This window comes from Delphinus delphis, chromosome 1, assembly GCF_949987515.2.
Source record: "Delphinus delphis chromosome 1, mDelDel1.2, whole genome shotgun sequence".
Classification (NCBI taxonomy): Eukaryota; Metazoa; Chordata; class Mammalia; order Artiodactyla; family Delphinidae; genus Delphinus; species Delphinus delphis.
The window spans coordinates 139,998,780-140,021,322 of record NC_082683.1 but is presented as its reverse complement, the minus strand read 5'-3'; the positions used below and the strand labels follow the sequence as shown (position 1 = coordinate 140,021,322).

General features: G+C 38.6%; 1 pseudogene; it reads left to right on the top strand.

Annotated features, from left to right (window-relative positions):
* Positions 1–9,057: 9,057 nt before the first annotated feature.
* LOC132428937 (F-box only protein 3-like) lies at positions 9,058–10,533 on the top strand (annotated as a pseudogene).
* The last annotated feature ends 12,010 nt before the right edge of the window (positions 10,534–22,543 follow it).

Genomic DNA, 22,543 nt, shown 5'->3' with positions numbered 1-22,543 from the left:
ACAAAGTGAATGAAAAATTCCCTTCCATTCTTTAGCTTATAACAAACCAAGAATAAATACAATACAACAAACCAATAAACATTTGAGTTTTCTCCTGAAGATCAAGTAAATAGAGCACTGGATGAGGTGTAGAATCGCTATTAGGATTCTTTATTTTTTCACAGAGGACTTAATGGAGATGATGAGATATTAGGAGTCATCTGAAGGAAAAGTTAGGGTGCTGTATTAGTTTCCTGTGGTTGCTGTAACAAAATACCACAAGCTTGGCAGTTTAAAACAACAGAAACTTAGTCTCTCACAGTTCTGGAGGCCAGAAGTCCAAAATTAGTATCGCTTGAGCACAATCTTCCCTAGAGCCCTCCAGAGATTCTAGAGGAGAATCTGTTCTTGCCTGTCCAGCTCCCCGTGGCTGCTGGCATTCCTTGGCTTGTGGCTGCATCACTCCCGTGCATTTCTGTGTTCACACTACCCTCTCCTTCTCTGTGCCACATCTCCTTCTCTCTTATAAGGACACTCCTGGTTGGAGTTAAGGCCCACCTAGACAATACAGAATAATCTCACATTTCAAGATCTTTTATTTAATCACATCTTCAAAGACCCTTTTTCCATCTATGGTAACATTTACAGGTTCCAGAGTTAGGATCTGCTACCTTTGGGGGTCAATATTCTGCCTACTCACATAGTTCTTCCCTTTTAGGAAGAGCAGTGTTCAAGAAAGCTTGCAATCAAAGTAAGGCATGCAGAGTCTGTCACAGACACAGGAGCAAAGTGTTTGTGTTTTTGTTGCCCTTGTTGTTTGTCAGAGCATCTAACTGAGACCCTGAAGGAGAATGCACTTCCTGAGAGGTAAAATCCAATCAGTAGGGGATCTGGAAGAGAGAAAGAGTGTGGTCACAGGAAAGCCCAGGGATCATAGATCCCAGCCTCAGCAGGACACTGGGCTGGAAACCAACAGTACTTTCCAAAACCTACCTATGGGTTTTGAAGGGTCCACCCTGACACCAGCCAATCTTAGCCTCTCCACCAGGACCCCCAGAGGCTCAAGCAGAGACAGTCACCACAGCATGCCAATCCACCCCCATCTACAGTTCAGTTACTGGATTGCCCTTTCTGTTCACAGTTCTGTTGCATTTCCATCTCGTTCTACTCTTTCTACCAGATGGTCTGCTCTTTCTTATTATAGCTAAGAAAGATTTAGATTAAAATAAACCCTCTATAGTCATCACCTAAATTTTAACTTAAGCTTAATACCCATCTCAATATCAATTTTTACATTCGTGGTCTTAGTAAAATGTATCGAGGGGCAAACAGGATGACAAAGACAAACTGCTTGGTTTCCCTTGTACCCTTTGAACGAAACTAAGGGAACGAAGCAATTTTCCAGGGAGCTAATGAGTTTAAGTTCTTTTTATCACTATAACTTGGGTGTTGAATAATATCCTCCATGTGACAGCCTGAGAGCAGTCACCAATCCTAGTTAAAAGAGATTGATTGCTCTCTAGGAAATACAAAGGGCCTGTCCCAAGAGATGTTTCAGAGGAGAAACTATGTATGGCTTTAGCTTCTCTCCCACAATGCACTCCAGCATGGTGTATAATCCCCAGGCCCTATATCAATCCCTGGGTTCAAACCCTTGCTCCAAGATTTGTCATTCGTGTGAATTGCTTCAGAGGAATTCTTTTGAGGGTTAAATCAGATAATACATGTTTTATCTATCAATTTAGCTGGGCTACAGTGTCCAGTTATTCAAGCAAACATTAATCTAAATGTTACTCTGAAGGTCATTTTGTAGATGTGATGAAAGTCCATAACCAAGTAATTTTAAGAAAGGGAGATTATCCTCGATTATCTGAATGGGCCGGATTTAATCAGTTGAAAGGCCTTACCAGCAGACCTGAGTCACCCCAGAGAAGGAGGAAATTCTGTTTGTGGAATGCAGCTTCAGCTCACACCCAACAGTTCCAGCTTGTCTGTCCTTCCTAACAACCCAGCCTATGGACTCCCCATGATCGCATATGGCAATTCCTCAAAATAAATCTCTTAATATATATTATATCTCCTATTTGTTCTGTGTCTCTGGTTGAACTGTAACTGGTACAACATGTAAAGAAGAATAGAGACTGACACACAGTAAGGGCTCAGAAAATTTTTGTTACTATTTTTGGTAGTGGTGGTGGTGGTGGTGGTGGTAGTGATGGTGGTGGAATTGTTACACAACAGAAACTTCTGGAATTTCCCAACATGTCCAGTTTCCAACATTATGTCCCATTAGTCCCAATAAGCACATTCTTTTTTTTGTCAGATCATGTGACTCAACTCTGGATTCAAAAAATACAGCTACTAAAATAATCCATTTACACTATTTTGTAATAACTGTAAATGGAGTGTAACCTTTAAAAATTGTATAAAAAATTACATAGTCCCATCCTATTTTTGTCAGTATTAAGTCTAATGAATTCCACACCCAGCCCCCCAAAACAGGATAGATTTGGCCTTGGTTCAAAGGTAGCCTGTATCAGTGGACATGTTATTAGCTTGATTACAGTGATTATTTAGCGATGTACATGCATATTAAATCATCAAACTGTATGCCTTAAACATATACTATTTTTTTTTTTTTTTTTTTTTTTTGCGGTACGCGGGCCTCTCACTGTTGTGGCCTCTCCCATTGCGGAGCACAGGCTCCAGACGCGCAGGCTCAGCGGCCATGGCTCACGGGCCCAGCCGCTCTGCGGCATGTGGGATCTTCCCGGCCCAGGGCACAAACCCGTGTCCCCTGCATCCGCAGGCGGACTCTCAACCACCGCGCCACCAGGGAAGCCCACATATACTATTTTTAACTGTCAATTATATTTCAATTTTTAAAATGTAGCCTGTAAATATTTTTTTTTAAAAATACTCTGCTTAACAGACAAAGCAACATCACATTCCAAATCATTTCATGCAATTTCACAGACCAATAACTAATACGCTTCCCAATACAGATACATTTTTAGGCAACCAGTAGCCTAGAGAAATTCTTCGCTAATTTGCATTAGTACAAATTCTACCTTGGCATTTTTTAAAGCCTAGGAATTATATTATTTCTTTCAGTTAGCTTTCCTTGTATTTCCAATAGTCTTTAAATATATGAATTTTCATCTCCTCCTTTCTTCCTCTGTTATTTTCCATTTAACATGACAGGATTCCTTAAGCCTCTATTAATAGCTTTACTGTATCTGTAATTGCTTCAAGTTTGTAGCAAGAGGCATACAAACAACTCTTAGACGTAGTAAATTTGCATTTTCTACTTACCGAAATGTCCCATGCAAATTTGAAGTATCATACAAGGTATTTTTCACTTTTTCTTTCTAACAGTCTCTGTTACTTCAATACTGTTGTGTCCTCCAGAAGTATGCTTTACTGACTCAGTAAGTGACTACATTCGAAAGTCACTTACTGAGCATCTACTTGAGCAAAAAGAATGTATTGCATTTCCTATCTCATGGAGTTTTTGACAAGGATGAGAGATAAACACAAATAACTGTATTATTTGGAAGACTGATATCTGCCATTGGGATGGTTCAGACAGTGTTACGGTGATTCTGAGAACATAAAGCTCACATCTGGTTGAAATGGGTGATGAAACTGAGAAAAGCCTAACGGTAGAGATGGCTTCTGAGAGGATTCTTAAAGAACGGTTAGGATTTCAACAGCCTGGCAACAAAGTAAGGGCCATTTCAGAAAATGAAAACAGCACATGAGTCCTGGGAAGTGACTCACTTTGTACATGAATAAAGTGAGAGCCAGACAAGAACTTGCCCATGCAAAACTAGAGCATGCAGCTAGTTAGTAGTAATAACCCCAAGAGAGTCCAGAAACCCAAGGAAGCCTGTACAGTATCTTTTGTCCACAGTTCCCTGTTCCTTATAGTTATATTATGAAACAGATCTGAACTGCTGGGCCTTCCATTAAGAGGCCATCAAGACTAAACTCTCATGCCTTATATCACTTTCTGTTCAACCACTCTCAGAACTCTAATGTCCTATCATTCATCCACCCATTGCCCTCCAGTCTGGATCCCATAGTCCTATGTCCACCCTCTCCATTCTTCTCTACCCTCTTCTTCACTGGGCCATATGGAACCCCCTGTCTGTCTTCCCTTTCTCTGAATGGTTCCTTCACCTTCTTTCTCTAATTGAAATCTTATTCTTCCTAAGGACAAAAGCAGAGTTTGCTTTTTTCTTTACAGCCCATGAACTTCAGATGCTGGTTGGTGTCCTCCTAGCTCCCAGTGCTACTTTCAAAGCTTTCATTTGCCCTTTTTTTCTTTAAAATACCCAGCTTGTGGGCTTCCCTGGTGGCGCAGTGGTTGAGAGTCCGCCTGCCGATGCAGGGGACACGGGTTTGTGCCCCGGTCTGGGAAGATCCCACATGCCGCGGAGCGGCTGGGCCCGTGAGCCATGGCCGCTGAGCCTGCGCTTCCGGAGCCTGTGCTCCGCAACGGGAGAGGCCACAACAGTGAGAGGCCCGCATACTGCAAAAAAGAAAAAAAAAAATACCCAGCTTGTTTGAAGCCCATACCATAGGCCTACAATTCGCTCACTTCCACTTCCTTAGAGAGCACATATATCAATGTCCTGATCACTCCCCCACCTACCAATGACTTTTTTCTCAGCTCATCACCCTTCATGTCCTCATTATCTTCCATGCCCAGAAAATCACTCTCCCCCCTCTCCTTCCTTCCTACTTGCTTGGAACATCAAATCTGCTTCAACTCAACTCTGGCCATATTCTAGAAACTGAAGTTTGATAGAGAAAACCATTTATGTGTATGGTGTTAGGGAGTGTTCTAATTTCATTCTTTTACATGTAGCTGTCCAGTTTTCCCAGCACCATTTACTGAAGAGGCTGTCTTTTCTCCATTGTATATTCTTGCCTCCTTTATCAAAAATAAGGTGACCATATGTGCATGGGTTTATCTCTGGGCTTTCTATCCTGTTCCATTGATCTATATTTCTGTTTCTGTGCCAGTACCAGACTATCTAGATTACTGTAGCTTTGTAGTATAGTCTGAAGTCAGGGAGCCTGATTCCTCCAGCTCCGTTTTTCTTTCTCAAGATTGCTTTGGCTATTTGGGGTCTTTTGTGTTTCCATACAAATTGTGAAATTTTTTGTTCTAGTTCTGTGAAAAATGCCATTGGAGAGGGTGTGGAGAAAAGGGAACCCTCTTGCACTGTTGGAGGGAATGTAAATTGATACAGCCACTATGGAGAACAGTATGGAGGTTCCTTAAAAAGCTAAAAATAGAACTACCTTACCACCCAGCAATCCCACTACTGGGCATATACCCTGAGAAACCCATAATTCAAAAACACTCATGTACCCCAATGTTCATTGCAGCTCTATTTACAATAGCCAGGACATGGAAGCAACCTAAGTGTCCATCGACAGATGAATGGATAAAGAAGATGTGGCACATATATACAATGGAATATTACTCAGCCATAAAAAGAAATGAAATTGAGTTATTTGTAGTGAAGTGGATGGACCTAGAGCCTGTCATACAGAGTGAAGTAAGTCAGAAAGAGAGAAACAAATACCGTATGCTAACACATATATATGGAATCTAAAAAAGAAAAAAGGTTATGAAGAACCTAGGGGCAGGACAGGAATAAAGATGCAGATCTACTAGAGAATGGACTTGAGGACAGGGGGAGGGGGAAGGGTAAGCTGGGACAAAGTGAGAGAGTGGCATGGACATATATACACTACTAAATGTAAAATCAATAGCTAGTGGGAAGCAGCTGCATAGCACAGGGAGATCAGCTCCATGCTTTGTGATCACCTACAGGGGTGGGATAGGGAGGGTGGGAGGGAGGGAGATGCAAGAGATATGGGGATATACGTATATGTATAGCTAATTCGCTTTGTTATAAAGCAGAAACTAACACACACACAAAAAAAAGAAAAGAAAACTATTTAATACCCCTAATTAGTTCCACAATAAATTCATGACTCAGAGTCACAAATGGGTACCTGATACTTCCCGACATGTACTCTACTTACACTTCTCCAGTACATTGCTTTCCAACTCTCGTAGACAACTATTACATACTTCTTCCTCTCTCTTCAAACATCACCTCAGCCCTTGACCCTACCTCATATTTTCCTGAGAAATAAGAAGCAATTTATTTATTTATTTATTTATTTTTTATTTTTTTATTTTTATTTATTTTTTTTTAAGAAGCAATTTAAATGGTGTTCCCTTGACTTTCTGTTTACCTACTTTCTTCTGTACCTATTCTTTCTACCTTCCTTCCTGACATTACTTAGTTGTGTCTATTCTTCTAAAAAAAAAAAAGCCCACCTGCTCCACTGGGATCTCCTGATCCACATCCTCTCATTACCTTGCAGTTTTGCCTTCTCTCTCCTGCATCACCCATTTTTTCCACTCTTCTGAATCCGTCTCATCTGATCTAGTTTACCTGGTCTTAAAAATCACCCTCCCTTGACCCAAAGTACCCTCTAATTTTCACCACATTTCTTTCTTTCTCTATACAGCAAAAACCTCAAAAGAGTAACTATACCTCCTGTCTCCACTTTCTTACCTCCCAATCTCAGCTTGATCACTCCAGTCAAGCTTCTGATTCTTCCATTTTCTAGTCAGGTCACCGATAACCTGATGTTGCCAAACCTAATGGACACACCTGAGCCTCCATCTTACTGAGACTTTTAGCAACATGTAGCTTTATTGACCAACTCCTACTTCCTGAAACACTTTCCTCTCTTGGCCTTAGTGTCACCCACTCTCCTAATTTTCTTCTTACCTCACCGGACTTTTTTTTTTTCACTCTTGAGCTCCTCTGTTTCTACTTAATCTCTGAACTTTGGATTTCAGGAGAAAACTTGGATTTTCTCCTTTTCTCAACCTACATTTATTTCCCAGGTGATGTCACCTGAGTCTGGTTCCAGTCACTTCCACCAGCAGAGTATAGATCCCTGACTGGCCTCATAGTCTTTAAAGAGACAAGCAAGGATGATTCCAGGAAGAAATTAGGTTGCACTTAACCAAGCATACTCCCCACCAAAACCAGACAGGGTTCCAAGGTCACATCCTCAGGTTCATTCACATGCCCAGTTCTCCCCAAGTAATAGTCTTTCCACAGGACAGGACATCACACAGGCTTGTCCAGAGCTATCCTTTCTGTTTAATGTTCACGGTCCCACTCTGAAGTTCCGGAAGTCCCTCTTCCTTCCTCTCCCAAGTCCATTTCCTGTCACAGAATATTTCAAAGTGAAATCCAACACAACCACCTCTCATTTACACAGATCTCCTGACTCTGTCTGAATCCAGGATTTTTTCCATTACGTCAGGCTGCCCCTCAGACTCTTACTGATAAGTAAATTTCATTTTATGCTACCCTATATATGTCTTTTGCAAGAGATTCTTATCCTCCACCCATCACCCCCCAAAATAACTGACCAGCCATACACGGCTCTATAAAATACTAGCAGTCAATGCACTGTGGCACAGAGTTTATTTTTCCAAACAAGTAAAACAAATGCTTGGCTTAAAAATAATATACACATTATACTCAGGCATATAAGCAATATTTTAAAACAATATTTGTTTTCTCCTGTTTTCCTTTGCAACAATCTATTGGTATGTCAGATTTCAAAACAAAAGCTAGTTTCCACAGGAAGGGAAAACAGATTAAGGCAGACAAGGAAGAAAGGAATAATGTTTGCAACATTTAGATTTGAAATCTTACATAGCCTTCTCAGAAACACTGATGTTTGTTGGCACTTTACTACTTTTAATTCTGAGCATGAAATTCAAACGTCTATGGAGACAAAACTACATAACTATGAACAAAACAAACAACACACTGGTCCCTTCCTGGTGTGAACTTTGGATAAATATGGCAACTCTTTCCAGTTGTGAGTATGCATCTCTCCTTCTCTAGCCACTTTAAAATAGGTTGGATTCTAAACTGTCAGGAAGGATTCAAGTGACGACTAAATTAAATTAAGGTATACAGAAAGGTCTCATTTCATATTTCTCATAGCATGTTCTACTGACAATGCATTGGGTAATGATGTTTATGATAAAGTCTGTACTTTTGTTTGGGTTATGAATCATTTATTTTTCACTTTTAACAGGAACCAGACATTGCCTCATTACTGTCTTGTCTAAGAAGTATGTCTTGCAATGAATTTTGGTAAGGTCAATTTTTTTTCCCATTAGAGTAGTATGTGTGTTAAAAATTAAAAGATTACTAGATGATCTAAGTCAGTGGTTCTGGAACTATAAATCTGTGGCTAGTAAGTATTAACTCCTTTTTATCAGAAATTCTGAGACTACATAAGAAAGAAGTATGGGAGCAGTCAGATTCCTGAGACTTACTGACCATCATTGAACTAGGTACAGAGGAAGGGACCACAAAATAACTATGTTCTAACTTTGGGTACCTCAGAGGACATAGACGTAGATTATTCAATACCACATCTATTTGCTACTTGATCTTGGCATTTAAGGTATATGCTTGAGCCAAGAGTTCAGTTGATTACTGATAAAGGCAGGCATGATCCTCAGTGGCCTAAATGTTTTAAGAGCTCTATTTCAATGTCAGCTCCACCTTGTACCAGCTACGTGACTCTAGGCAAATTGATTAATCCCTTAGCTTCACTTTTTTCTTCTGAAAATCAGATTGCTAATATGTAACCTCGGCAAAACTGTAGTTTGGACTTAATTATGTAAATGTACATACAGTATCTGGTTCCCAATAAATGTTAGTTCCTTTCCCTTGCATAATTTTATATCAGGAATCAGTGGCAGATTCCATCATATCACAATTGCTTACGGATTCACTTGGGTATTCACAACAGTATTCACTTATATGTTGCCCCTTTAGAGACAAAAAGATTTCTAGGGCTTTGGAGCTAATGACGAGCTACCTCCATCTGATACCCATCATGGATAGAATGCACAGCTTACAAATGCCGTGGAGGCGGGTGGTGGCTGCGGGGTCTGGGGTGGGGGCGTGGAGCCAGGCCTGCAAGGGGCTGGGCAAGATGGCGGCCATGGAGACCAGTCAGCACCCCTGACCCTGGAATCACTGCCCACTGATCCCCTGCTCCTCATCTTATCCTTCTTGGACTACCGAGACCTAATCAATTGTTGCTATATCAGTTAAAGACTTAGTCAGCTATCAAGTCATGATTCGCTGTGGAGAAGACATTGCAAAAACTACCGGCTGATACCTGAGGAAGAGAAAACACAGAAGAACCAGTGTTGGAAATCCCTCTTCACAGATACTTTTCTGATATAGGAAGATATATTGACCATTATGCTGCTATTACAAAGGCCTGGGATGATCTCAAGAAATATTTGTAACCCAGATGTCCAGATGGTTTTCTCTCTGAAAGAGAGTGCTTAAGAGGAAGACCTAGATGCTGCAGAAGCTCAGATGGGCTTCAAACTTCCAGATGATTATCGATGTTACTATCATATCCACAATGGGCAGAAGTTAGTGGTTCCTGGGTTGTTGGGAAGCATGGTGCTGTCTAATCCTATCTTTCTGAGGATTTGTTAGACATCTACACAGCTGCTGGAGGCTTCCAGCAGAGACAGGGACTGAAATATTTTCTCCCTTTAACTTTTTGCATACATACTGGTTTGAGTCGGTACATAGCAGTGGAAGGGCTGAAACAAAAATGAAGTTTTCTACTGATCTTGGAGACAGAGCAATGAGTGGTCCTGAAGAGAGATCTTAGTTCTCTGCCCAGGAATTGAACGTGGGTCGCCTGAGTTGAAAACCAGGAATCCTAGCCGCTAGACCACCAGGCACTAGAGGCTAGCAGCAAAGTGGCCCTGGCTCTTTCCCCTGTTTGAAAGCAAGAATATTTCAAGGAGGCAAAAATTGTAAAAACAGGTAAAAAGTTTATTATTAGAGATACAGCATAACATGTGGGTGAGCACACAGAGAAGCAGTTTGCTTATTTAAGTCAGAAGCAAGGCAGAAATACACACCCAGAGAGAAAGAGTATGGGCATCCTAAATGAGAAGCACAATAAAGAGGTGATTTAAATCACTTATATGGGACAGTCCTTCCAGGTTTTTGTTTACCTTTGGCCAATTTTCTTATTTCTATCTTCACACCTGAACTGCCCTAGGACCCTCCCCAACATGCATGCACAACTTTTTGCTAAGATGGATCCCACCCCAGAGGCCTGTGGGGGGTATGTCCACACTTATTATGGGGTGGCATCCCCTCCCTTTTTGACCCCCAAGGAGGCTTCCTGCTCACGTGCAGACAGGGAAGTTTTCCTTGATCTCAGGAGTGGTCATCTTATCTCTTTACTTCAGCAGAGCTCAGCTTCTGCCACTAGCTTTGTCCTTGGAGCGTCTGCGTGAGAACAAAGCTTCAGTTTTACTCCACTTGACAAACACCAGCTGCCCAGCCCAAGGGCCCATCTATCTCCTACCTCACTACCAAATGTCTGACCAAACGGCTCAGAGTCCAGCTGCTACTGACATGTTTATCATAGGTGCTACTTTGACTGACTGGTTTACTTCTTATATCAACAATGTTGTATCAGGTGGCTTCCCTATCATCAGAGACCAAATTTTCAGATATGTTTATGATCCGGAGTGTGTAGCAATGACTGGGGATATTACAGTTTCAGTTTCCACATCGTTTCTGCAGGAACTCAGCTCTGTATACCCACCCCACTATTTCTTCACATACCAAATCAGGATTGAAATGTCAAAAGACGCACTTCCTGAGAAGGCTTGTCAGTTAGACAGTCGCTACCGGAGAATAACAAATGCTAAAGGTAATGTGAAGGGACTTTCCTGGCAGTCCAGTGGTTAAGACTTCGCCTTCCAGTGCAGGGGGTGCAGGTTCGAACCCCGGTCAGGGAGCTAAGATCCCACATGCCTTGCAGCCAAAAAACCAAAAACATAAAACAGAAGCAGTAGTATAACAAATTCAATAAAGACTTTAAAAATGGCCCACATCAAAAAAAATCTTTAAAAAAAAATTAAAAAATAAAGGTAATGAGGAAGAAGTTCAAGGACCTGGAGTTGTTGGTAAATTTCCAATCATCAGTCCAGGCTGGGTATATGAATACACAAGTTGTATATTCATATATAACATCACGCTATATGGAAGGATATTATATCTTCCTTTTTTTTTTTTTTTTTTTTACTTTAAAGACAAAATCTTTAATGTCACCTTTCCCTGATTCCATATGGCATGTCCGACACTCAGGGTGTCTATAGCTCGATTGGAAATGGGTCCTAATAAACATGAAGAGATGCAAGAGAAAGAAGAGGAGGGGGTGGAAGTAGACGATTATGACCATTGGGCAGATATAGATGAATCTGATGAAGAATACTAGGAGGAGAGACGGAGGAGAGTCTTTGATGCTCCCCTTCAAAGATGCCACTGCTCTCACCTTTTTTTAAGCAAGCCTCTGCTGATGGAAGCCCTGGGATGAATCCAGTCTGTTGAACAAATTTCTCAACAATGTAAATAATCCAATTGTTCTCAGCTTACAGCAGGAAAACTAGCATGAAATATCGTGCCAGGCCCTGGGTTCTATGAGATACTACTTTAGGAATTGGATTGTTTGGGTTTGCTTTGTGTTTTTGAGGTAGAGGAGGAAATGGGAATCCTTTTTTTCTCTAGTGGGAAAATAGTTCTCTAGAAATTTCTAGAACAGACATTTCTTTGTTTAAAAATATTTTATACTTATACAGATATGGAAATGGGAGAGAATTGTTTTGAATAAGGATTTAAAATGAGGCAGAAATACCTACACAAGGATAGAAAATATGTGACAATGATTCTGTGAAAAGACTTATAAGTTATTTAGAAATGAACAGAATTTGTAATTAGGCTGATCCATTTAGTGATTCCTGTATATTTTGTACTCACAGGGAACTAACTGACTAAATAGCTTGAATGCTAGTTGTTTGTCCTTTCTTAGACAATCTGTCCTTGAATTTAGAGTTTTCATCACAACAACCTTGAATTTAAAGTCTGTTAGTATGACTTTGACCTTGAATTTAGTCTTCAACTCTACCAACCTTGAATTTAAAGTCTTCAACATTATGACCTTTATCATATTGTTCACAGATGCATCATTTTTGAAGTGTAGTGTGTAAAATTATGTATTGTGTTGTTAACTAACAAAAGAGTCTCCACAATGTCTCATGTAGTCTAAATTTGTAAACACTGCTTCTGTTTTGTTTCCCCTTGAAATACTTGACTGTCTAACTTTGTGATAATGTTAAAATTAAGTATGTTTTCCTGAAACATGAATTTTTTTGTAATTATATAAATGAGAGTTTCGAATGAAATCCTCCAAGTCTCAAAACTCACATTTTGAAAACAAATTTTGGTTCCAATCCTGTATTTTGCGTAATTGCCTATTTCCCATAAACTAATATTAATAAGCAAAAAAAAATGCTGTTGAGCTAAAATAATAAAAATATTAAGGCCTTTATAATAGAAAGGAATGCCTGTGGGCCCAGCTAGACTTTTTTAACTAGATTTAGCCAGTTTGTAGCACCCATTGAGCTCACTAAAGTGAACTTCCGAAAAAAGGGAAGGAAGTGGTTATCTCAACTGAAAAAAAAAACAATGATGATGAAAATGCAGAAGAAAGTAAGATGAGATCAGAGCAAACACAAATTCTATCGGAATGTTCCTCTGGCTTCACTGATATGTACACTGTGGATGCCACACTAGTTAGAACAATGGTATTTCCAACTCAGCCTCCTGGCCCTGAGCGTGACTGCTCTCACTGACATGAATGTGGAAGGACGGGAATAAGAAACCAATCCAGTGAGGTCTTGGCTTCAGTAATACACAAAAAATCAGTTCTGGAAGGTTTAAATATCTAATTATATCAATACAAAATTACTGGAAGATAATACCAAAGACAATTTTTTCAAGTTGTAGCAAGATTTGGCTACATACAATTTTAAATTGTACGTATATCAACAAAATCAAAATTAAAGACAAATGGCAAACTGAACAAAAGCTTGGTAACATGCATGACAGACAAGGAGTCACTGACACTAAAATATAAAGCACACGTACAAATATATAGGAAAAACTGATTACAGTAATGGAAAAGCAGACAAAGGAAATAAGTAGGAAATTCACAAAAGAGAAAATTTAAAGGGCCAATATTTATTTTTTAAGTCAAACCTCACTATTACTCAAATAAGTGCAAATTAAAGCACTTAGATAACTTTGTACCTATCAAAATCACTAAATAAAATGTTAATGTTAATGCCCAGAACAGACAACAGTATGATACAAACAGCAACAATATTTTGGGAGGGAGAGGGGAGTTTGACAAATTTATTAAAAAGCTAAAAATGATGAATCCTTTGACTCAACAAATCTACTTTTTGTAATATATTCTAATAAAATAATCATGATTGTACACAAAATTTTATCCATAAAAATGTTCAAAATGACAATATTTATAATATAAAATATTGAAAACAAGTGCCCCAAAATAGAGGATTGCTAATTAAATTATGTTACGTTCATACAACAAAGCTGTATGCAACCATCAAAAATGATGCTGTGGAAGAATATTTAATAACATAGGAATATGTTAATAATTGTTTGTTACGTGAAAAAAAGCTAAGAAACAGTATGGATAGCATTTTTCCATAAAAGGAGGAAGGGAAGGGAAGAGAAGGGAAGGGAAGGGAAGGGAAGAGGAAACACCATTATATTAATAGCAGTTTACTCGGGATAGTAGAAATTTGGGTGATTTTTTTCCCTAGCTTTATTGAAATATATTTGACATAGAACATCATGTAAGTTTAAGGTATACAAGGTGATGATCTTATACAAATATACATTGTAAAACGAGTATCACAAAAAGGTTAGTTAACATACCCATCACCTCACATAGTTACGTGTGTGTGTGTGTGTGTGTGTGTGTTGAGAACATTTAAGCTCTACTCTCTTAACTTGCAAGTACACAATACAGTATTATTAACTATAGTCACCATGCTGTACATTACATCCTCAGGACTTATTCATCTTATAACTAAAAGTTTGTACCCTTTGACAAACATCTCCCTATATCCCCCACCCCCCAGTCCCTGGCAACCACCAATCTTCTGTTTCTATAAGTTTGGTTTTATTAGATTCTACATATAAGTGAGATCATACAGTATTTTTCTTTCTCTGTCTAACTTACTTCACTTAGCATAATATCCTCAAGGTTCATCCATGTTGGCACAAATGGCAGGATTTCCTTCTTTTAATGGCTGAATAATATTCAAATATATATATATAAAATATTATATATTATTATAAATATTATATATAATAATATTCCATTATATATAGTGATATTTTTAAGTTTTGTTTTCCCCCTTAATATTATCTGTATTTATTACAATGCATATGTATAACTATAGTAATTTTGAAGCTATTTTAAAGGAAAAATATACTGTCCAAATATTCTAATCAATTGAAAAAGAATAACTAGAAGAAAAAGGTTAGAGTCTGTAAAATATAGACCACTCCCTGACAAACATGTAGAGAAAAAACTTAAACATGTTTTTGTGAAAAATTGGACTGTGATTAATAATAATTAATAGAAAATTTTACTATTAATTAGGTGATTTCAAACCAACTTCACTGTTTTTATTGATAGAACTGCTAGGTTGGTGAGCTAAAAAGTGCAATGGACACCATGTAAACAGATTTCTGCAAACAGTTGGAGTTTCTCATAATATCCGTGTAGATAAAATGATGAAAGTTAACATGTGTGGATTATAAATTTGCTGGATAATCCAAACACCCAAGATAGTTAAGACACAATTGTGCCAACATGGAAAGTGGTTCCTCACTGGGTGCAACAAAGTTTGTTTAATGGTAATCTTTAAATATTTTTACCAAAAAATAAGATAACACAATTTTCAAATTTGTGGATGAATCAGACTGGGAGATAATAGAAAAAAACAAAGGAATCAAGACTCAAAAGCATCTTGACAAGTTAGAATGCAGGGTCAGAGCAACCCAGAAGACAAAGTAGGAAAAATAGTTTGCTTCTTGAGTATCTGCTTGGAATAATTTGTAAAAGCTGTTGGAATACTGTATTGAGAGGAATTCTAAAGGCACACAGGGCTTGGGGAGAAGAGCCTTGAATCAGTCAGCAATATCTTGTGGTTATATGCCTTCAACACAGTGTATTGCTGCAATATCTTGGAAGTTAGGGATTTTTTATTCATTTATTTAATAACTATTTATATAAGTTTCCTATGTGTTCAGTGGGGAAGTGCTAAAATCACTCAACAATGTCTTGAGCTGTAGAGTTGAGATCACACTAAACTGTGATCTCACAGTGTTAAACTGTGATAAACTGAAGGTGAAAGAAGAGATTGGTTTATTCACTCATTTATTTAACTATTACTCATATAGAGTTTCCTATGTGCCAAGCACCATTCTAAGAGCTTCAAAAATATTAAATCATTTTATTCTCACAATTATATGATAAAATATACTATTATTATTCCCACTCTACAACAAATAGGTTAGTTAACTTGCCCAAGGTCAGAGAGCTACTGAGTGGCACAGCCAGGATTCAAGACCAGGAAGTCTGTTTCCTGAGTGGGTGCCCCTAATCACCACACTATTATGTACAACACTTTGCACAATATATGGACCATTACCATGCACATAATAAATTTTAATTTACTTAAAGATAAGTTTAAACCTTAAATTAAGGACCAGAAAATATAACATGTTATGTAAATATAGAAGGTGAGAGACAGATTCATACCAAAAAAAATTAGTTTGGGATTTATTTCAAGTCCCACAATAATAACGTAGCAGCTAAGAAGAGTAATAAACTTTCAGACTTCATTAACAGAAAAGAAGTAAAGGAGAGGAATAAAAGGGGAAAAACTAGAATTTATTGATTGTCTACTTGGTGCTAGGTAGTTTATACGTATATTTTGTTTACCCTTGATTAAATCTCTTGGAGGAAGGTATTTGTGGTAGATTGGTTGCATTACTGGCTTCAGTGGCTTCCCTCTATCCACATCCATCGCAATGTCACTTTGTACCTCTTCCTTCCTTTCCCATTCCCTCTCTGCCCCATCAAGCAATGGAATCTTCACCCCCCGAATTTTTGCTGGATTTTCTTTGGCCAGAAGAATGCAACCAAAGTAACATCATGCCAGCTCTGAACCAGGTCTCACAAGGCCTTGTGTGCTGCCATTCTCCTCATCTTGGAACCCTGCTAGTCACCATATGAGCAAGTGTAGACCAGCTTGCTAGAAAATAAGAGGACATTTAAGTCATCACAGCTGAAGTCATTCTAGATCAGTCAACCTACTGAGTCCAGATATATAAGAGAGTCCAGCCAAGTTCAACCAACCCTCCCATGGTCTCTTGAGAAATAATATGTGGTTATTGTTTTAGACATTAAGTTTTGAGTGGTGTGTTAACATGGCAATGGTCATATGATACAGTATTATTTTTTCTTTTATAAATGCAAAAATTGAGGCTCAAAGAAGTATTTTACCCAAAAGCATCAAGTTTGTAAGTCAAACTGGGAAGTCAAACCCAACTTATTTCATTTCAAAGCCCAGCCTCCTAACACTCTACCATACATATAACATTCAGATATTAGAATAATCTTCTCACTGACCTCTGCAATAAACTGGCTACATGTGAAGTACAGTATTTAATTCTGCACATACTTAAAATAAATCCAGAAGAAAGTTAAAATAATTTTATAAAGTCTATAAGAAAAACATGAGAAAGAAGAGTTTGCTTAGGTTGGAAAAGATAAAACTCATGAAGGACATAAAGAGAAGGGTAAATTATTTTCTCTTGCTCCTGTCTCATCTACTCTTATTCCTTTAGGGAACAAGCTCCCCACCACCATCCATGGAAAGATACATCTAGCCCCTCACGCCTATCATTGGATTTAGATGCTGAACTCTCAGTCCTCATGGTGTTTATCACGAGAGGGTCTTCTTGACCTTCACAGGCTCATAGGCTCACTTTGAGCTTCTAGATTGCCCTTCTTAAGACCATCTCTGCCTCTGACCACACTGTCTTCAGCTGGATTGTTTTTCTTAAATCCCTTTCCAGTTAACATGCTTACCACCTAGACTTGGCCTCTGAAACTTGCCTCTTCCCTCTACAATGATGGAATAAGGAAGCCCCTTCATACCACAAACACATGCACATTTTCTTACCTGGCCTTGCTACAGAAATAATGGCTAAAAAGACAGAATTTAATCGGATTTTATCTTAATAAAAGGGAGCTATGTCTAACAATTAGATTTGTCAAATAAAATCATTGGCCCTCCATGATACGATGAAGACCCAATCCCAGGAATCGTGGTATGTTGCATAAGAGAACCCTTATTGTGATAACTTGGGTAATACAAGTTGCTGAAACAAATAAATACCAAACTTTTAGTAGCTCTGAACAATATAATATTATGTCTCACTCCTGTATTAATCAATGAGAGTGTTTCTAGTCAACTGGTAGCTTTCCTTGAAGTGGTGATTCAAGGACCAAGTCCTGTCTTGTGCCTCTACCAACACCATCCTCAGAAACATACAGGGTTTTTTTGTTTTGTATGTTTTTTTGTTTTTTGTTTTTGTAAATCCAGCCAGAGATGAGGGAGGAAAGAGAAGATGGAAAAAGCACCTGCTTCTTAACCACCTCAGCCAACAAGTTATGTGCGCCAGATTCCAATAGTGAAAGCTAGTCATATGTCTCCACTGAAATGTAAGAAGAATTGGGAAATGCAGTCCTTGGTCACTTCCAAGAAGCCACCGCCCAGTAACTACTCCTCACTCTGAAAGGGGAATGAAAATGTTCAAAAGAGCCAGTCATCACTACTGCCATTGGATAATAAAATAAATGGGCTTTAAGTTCTGTTTTAACTCCAGTTTTCAAGGCTTTCAACTTTCATAAAGGTTTAGCCCAAGAAACATCCACTTGCATTTAACTGCAAACTCTTCAAATTTCTAGTTTGAACACACTGATCACAAGCTCTTATACTAGACTCTAAGGACTTGGAGGGCAAGAATGGAGTCCTCTAAAATTTGTATGCCCAGAGCACTCTCTCCTACATACTGTAGCTGCCCAACAAATATTTGTTGAGTAAATGAATATTAGGTTATCCAGGTTTACCTATACAAAATGAACCTGAATTCATCCTTGAATTCAATGTCAGGGATATTTGTTTCTCAAGATAAATTTCTACACCTATCTGCCCGTACCACATTAAGCTAGTGACGGTTCTGTGAGCATGTATTATTATGGTCCTTCATACATTTTCAGATACAGCTTCCATTGCCTAGATTACTCTATCCCCATATTCATCTGGAAAATGCCTTCCCTCCCTCAAGAGTTGGCTCAAGAATGACCATCTGTCCTCCACATCTTACCCAATTCTTCCAGCAGACTTTAAGTACTTCATCCCCAGTGCTTCCATTATTACCAATTATAATTCTTTCTAATTTATTAGAGTTATCTATTTTCTGTCTCTCCATTAAATTATAAACCATTTAAAGGTAGAAATCATGGCTTTTCATCTTTATGTTACAAACATCTTGACCACTGTCTAGCAGAGATGCTCAATTAATATTTGCTAAACAAATTATCATTGCTTTGATTTATTCCATGCCAAAATAAAAACCATAATAGCATTTGAAGAATGATATGCCTTCCCCTCTCACTCCCCTTCCCCCAGACACAAAGTGGTCTGATTTGTGGAAAGAAAGCAGAGTAGACATTGAAAGGAGAAAATCCTCAATATGATATTTAAGTTGAAAGCTTCTAATTCCATTCATATTATGATATGTACATCTCTAAACACAATAATACATTCTCTGTTGCATTACAATATAGTTTCATGCTGACCTGGATCCCTAACTGGGTATTAACCAGTATTTTGTCTGTGTGACAATCACTTCAGCAGAAGTATTTTTAGTATTTTTTATTTGTGCCACAATAATTATAAAGCTGAAAGACTCATTTGCCTTCAAACTGAAATCTTTAATTTTTCAGATATTATAAGAGGAGACAGGAAAAAAAAAACTAACATTAACCAAAAGCCTATGGGGTCCTTGATGCTTTACTTACTTTACTCATCAAAATCTTACATCAACCTAGTAAGAGATGAGCATTATTATCACCATTTAGACATTAGCAATCTAAGCTTTAGAAAGTTTAACATTGTTCAAGCCAGGATTCAAATTCAGATGCATCAGGCTCCGTGGTAGGCTGACTAGTGCCCTCTCCTCCACCCACCCCCACCTCCGCCAAGATGTCCACGTCCAGTTCCCCAGAGCATTATGTATATATGGCAAAAGCAACTTTGCAGATGTGATTAAGGATCATGAGATGGGGAGATTATTCTGGATTACCAGTGGGCCCTAAATGTAATCAGAGTCCTTGTAGTAGGAAGGCAGAGAGAATTTGTCTACAGTAGAGGAAAAGGCAGGGTAACCCTGAAAGCAGAGTTTGACGTGAGGCATCCAGGGACTGCTTGGGTACTCTAGAAGTGGAAGTGATAAGGAACAGATTCTCCCCGAAGCCTCCAGAAAGAACCAGGACTGCTAACACCTAGATTTTAGCCTCTTAAGACTTCTTTTGATCTTCTGAACTCTAGAACACCAGAAAATAAATTTTCAGAGTTTTACCCTTGTGGAATTTGTTGCTGCAGCAACAGGAAACAAACACAGGCTCCAAACTTTGAGAAAACCTACATAAATCAATTCAGTGCAACTCATAGTACATTCTTAAGATGGAGTACTTAAACACCTCCCCAACAGGAAAAGCCAACCACTGGAGAAGTGTCAGACCAGATAGGGGCCTTCCAGATATGAACACCCTCCAAGAACACTTGAGCCATCACCATGACTATTCCACAGCAAAATGTGGAAATCTTTAGACAAGTAATCCAGCAGATCTTCCCAGCTTGGAGGAAGGAATAGTGTGACAGCCAGCCACTCAGGTAGCCAAGCCATAAAATCTTGTAGAGCTAAATCGAAACTCTGAACTGAACCCACAAGCCTGAGGTGGCCACACAAACCTCAGAAGAACTACTTGTACTTCCAGTAACAAAACATTTTTAAACAAGGGCCATAGTACATTTCCAGCTCTTGGGGCAAAATCTTGCATATATCCTATAGTAGCCCAAGGCTGGAATTTACCAGAGAATAAGTCAGAAAAAAAAGCTTGCAAACTCTGTACTTAGCCCAGATGGAAAAACAAGCTACTGGCTTTGAGGCAGTACAAACTCCAGACCTCATGCCAGCAGTAGTCTCCTCCAGGATTACATTTGGCATAAGAATGGGAATTGTAGTAGTTTGAATTATGCATATTTTCCAATGAAAAATAAGTACTACCATGAAGTGAAAGAGAGTTTGTTTATCTCTTCTCTTGTTCATTGAAACCATTCTCACTGACTCTCAAGGCTGCTGCCCAGTGTCACCCTCTCAGGGGAAGTGTCCTGAGCAGGAAACAATCGGCAAGGCCAAGAGGGAATGGAAACTCCTGAATAAAATTAGCTTATGTTTTCCTGCCCTGCTTTGATCTTGATAGATATTTCAGCATGAAAAATTTTCAGTATTAGTTTTCTGAAATATTCAAAAAGGTAAGGCTCAGAGGTAAAACAATAATAATAACGTTGCCTGTTTGGTAAGGGAAGTTTCCCTGGTGAAAGTGGACAATAATCTGATTGAGGACAAAATATGAATATAATGAAAACGCTGATCAAAATCTACAGGGATTTTAACAGCAAAGATTGAAAGTAGTGCAAATATTTTCTAGAAATCCTTAACAAAAAAGCTATTCTCAAATTTTAAAATTCCATTTATTCCCTCATCAATCTCCCTGAATCTCTGACATTGTGGGTGTAAGAATTGTCAGAAGTCCCACGAACCACATCTTAATGCCTTAAATGATCTTGACAATGACGTTTATTTCAGATCAACTATATCAGAAAATGTCTCCCTAACATTCATTAAAATCAAATCAATAGGCAGTAACTGACCACCAATATTTGTAAAATGCTGTGGGAGATACAACAGTCAAATCAGTGTCCTCTCAGGGTTTACAATCTATGAGAGAGAAAGGACAAAAATATATAAAATGTTAAATAAATAACAAAATTTTAGATATGGGTCAAAATAGAAACCCATCACAAAGTAGCACATGATCAGTCAACAAATGATTCTATAGGAATGGCCACCATGGGGGTTTAAAGCAGAAGATCATATTAAAACCGCAAGCCTAGAAGGAGACTAGGGAATTCCGTTGTTTCTATCATGTTACAGAGTGGCTAGAGCCCAGTAAGTAACTGGTATGAAGGAGAGGGACGCAGGTACTAGAGTCATACAATCCAAATGTCAAACCCCAGTTCCACCACTTGCCAGGCATCAGATCTTGGAAATTATTTAAACAGTCCGAGCCTGCTTATCTTCCTCTGTAAAATATCAAACTTACCTCCCAAGATTGCACTGCGGGTAAAGTAAGAAATGTATGTAAAGTTCTCGGCAGAAGGTAGATGCTCAATAAGTATGAAAACCTTTCCTGTGGTAGTGGTTATTTAGTCTTCAATAAAGTTTTTTCTGAGATTGTCATGACAGCCTGTTATTCTCCACAAACCTAAACATTCCTTTTATTTCAGAGGTCCCCTGCACTGGCAGTGTTATGGTTTTCCTGTGACTGCCCAGTAAGCTATGGGTTTCCAGCTTGATCCTCATGGATGCCATAGAGAAAGTGTCTCTCCCCTCAGAAACATTTTTTTTTAACTCCTGTCATTGCCACAGAACACAGAGAACCTACACATTTCCTCAATTCTGTCATGTGCATTTTATACGTATTAATTCTTCTGAAATAGGAATGTGGTTTATAACTGACATTCAAGGAAACTTTCCAGGAATAATTTTTAATGAAATGTTGCTATTAATATAGTGGCTTGTTTTACAATTAATGGCATCTTGGCATAAAGGAAACATGGTCGTGGCATTGGAGAGAATGAAGCTTCCATAGAAAGGAAAGGTGGGCTCAAGTTTAGAGGCAAAAAGCCATGAACTTAATGCCACAGAACTGTACACTTAGAAATTGTTAAAATGGTAAATTTTATGGTATATGTATTTTACTACAATAAAAAATTTAAGCCACAGAATATGTAACCATCTCCTGGATTAACAAGTCAGTATTGTGCAAGGGAACCAGTACTGTACCGGGTGTATTAGAAAACAAGCAAAGCCTTCCATAGAAACCAACTGATTCTCTGCCCTCCAAGCCTGCTCTTTGAAGAAGAGCATATGCAAACCCTAAGACATTATTACAGTTAGTCTCCCATGCTCTATAGCAAGACATGGTCATTCCTACAAGGCTGGATCTAGATAAGAGTGAATACAAACCCACACAAAATGATGGTGAAAACTCATCTCTTAGTCCTACCAGTCAAAGGTTGTCACCAGTTCACTTAGTGCAGAATGCCTACAGAATGGTGTTGGAACCCCCC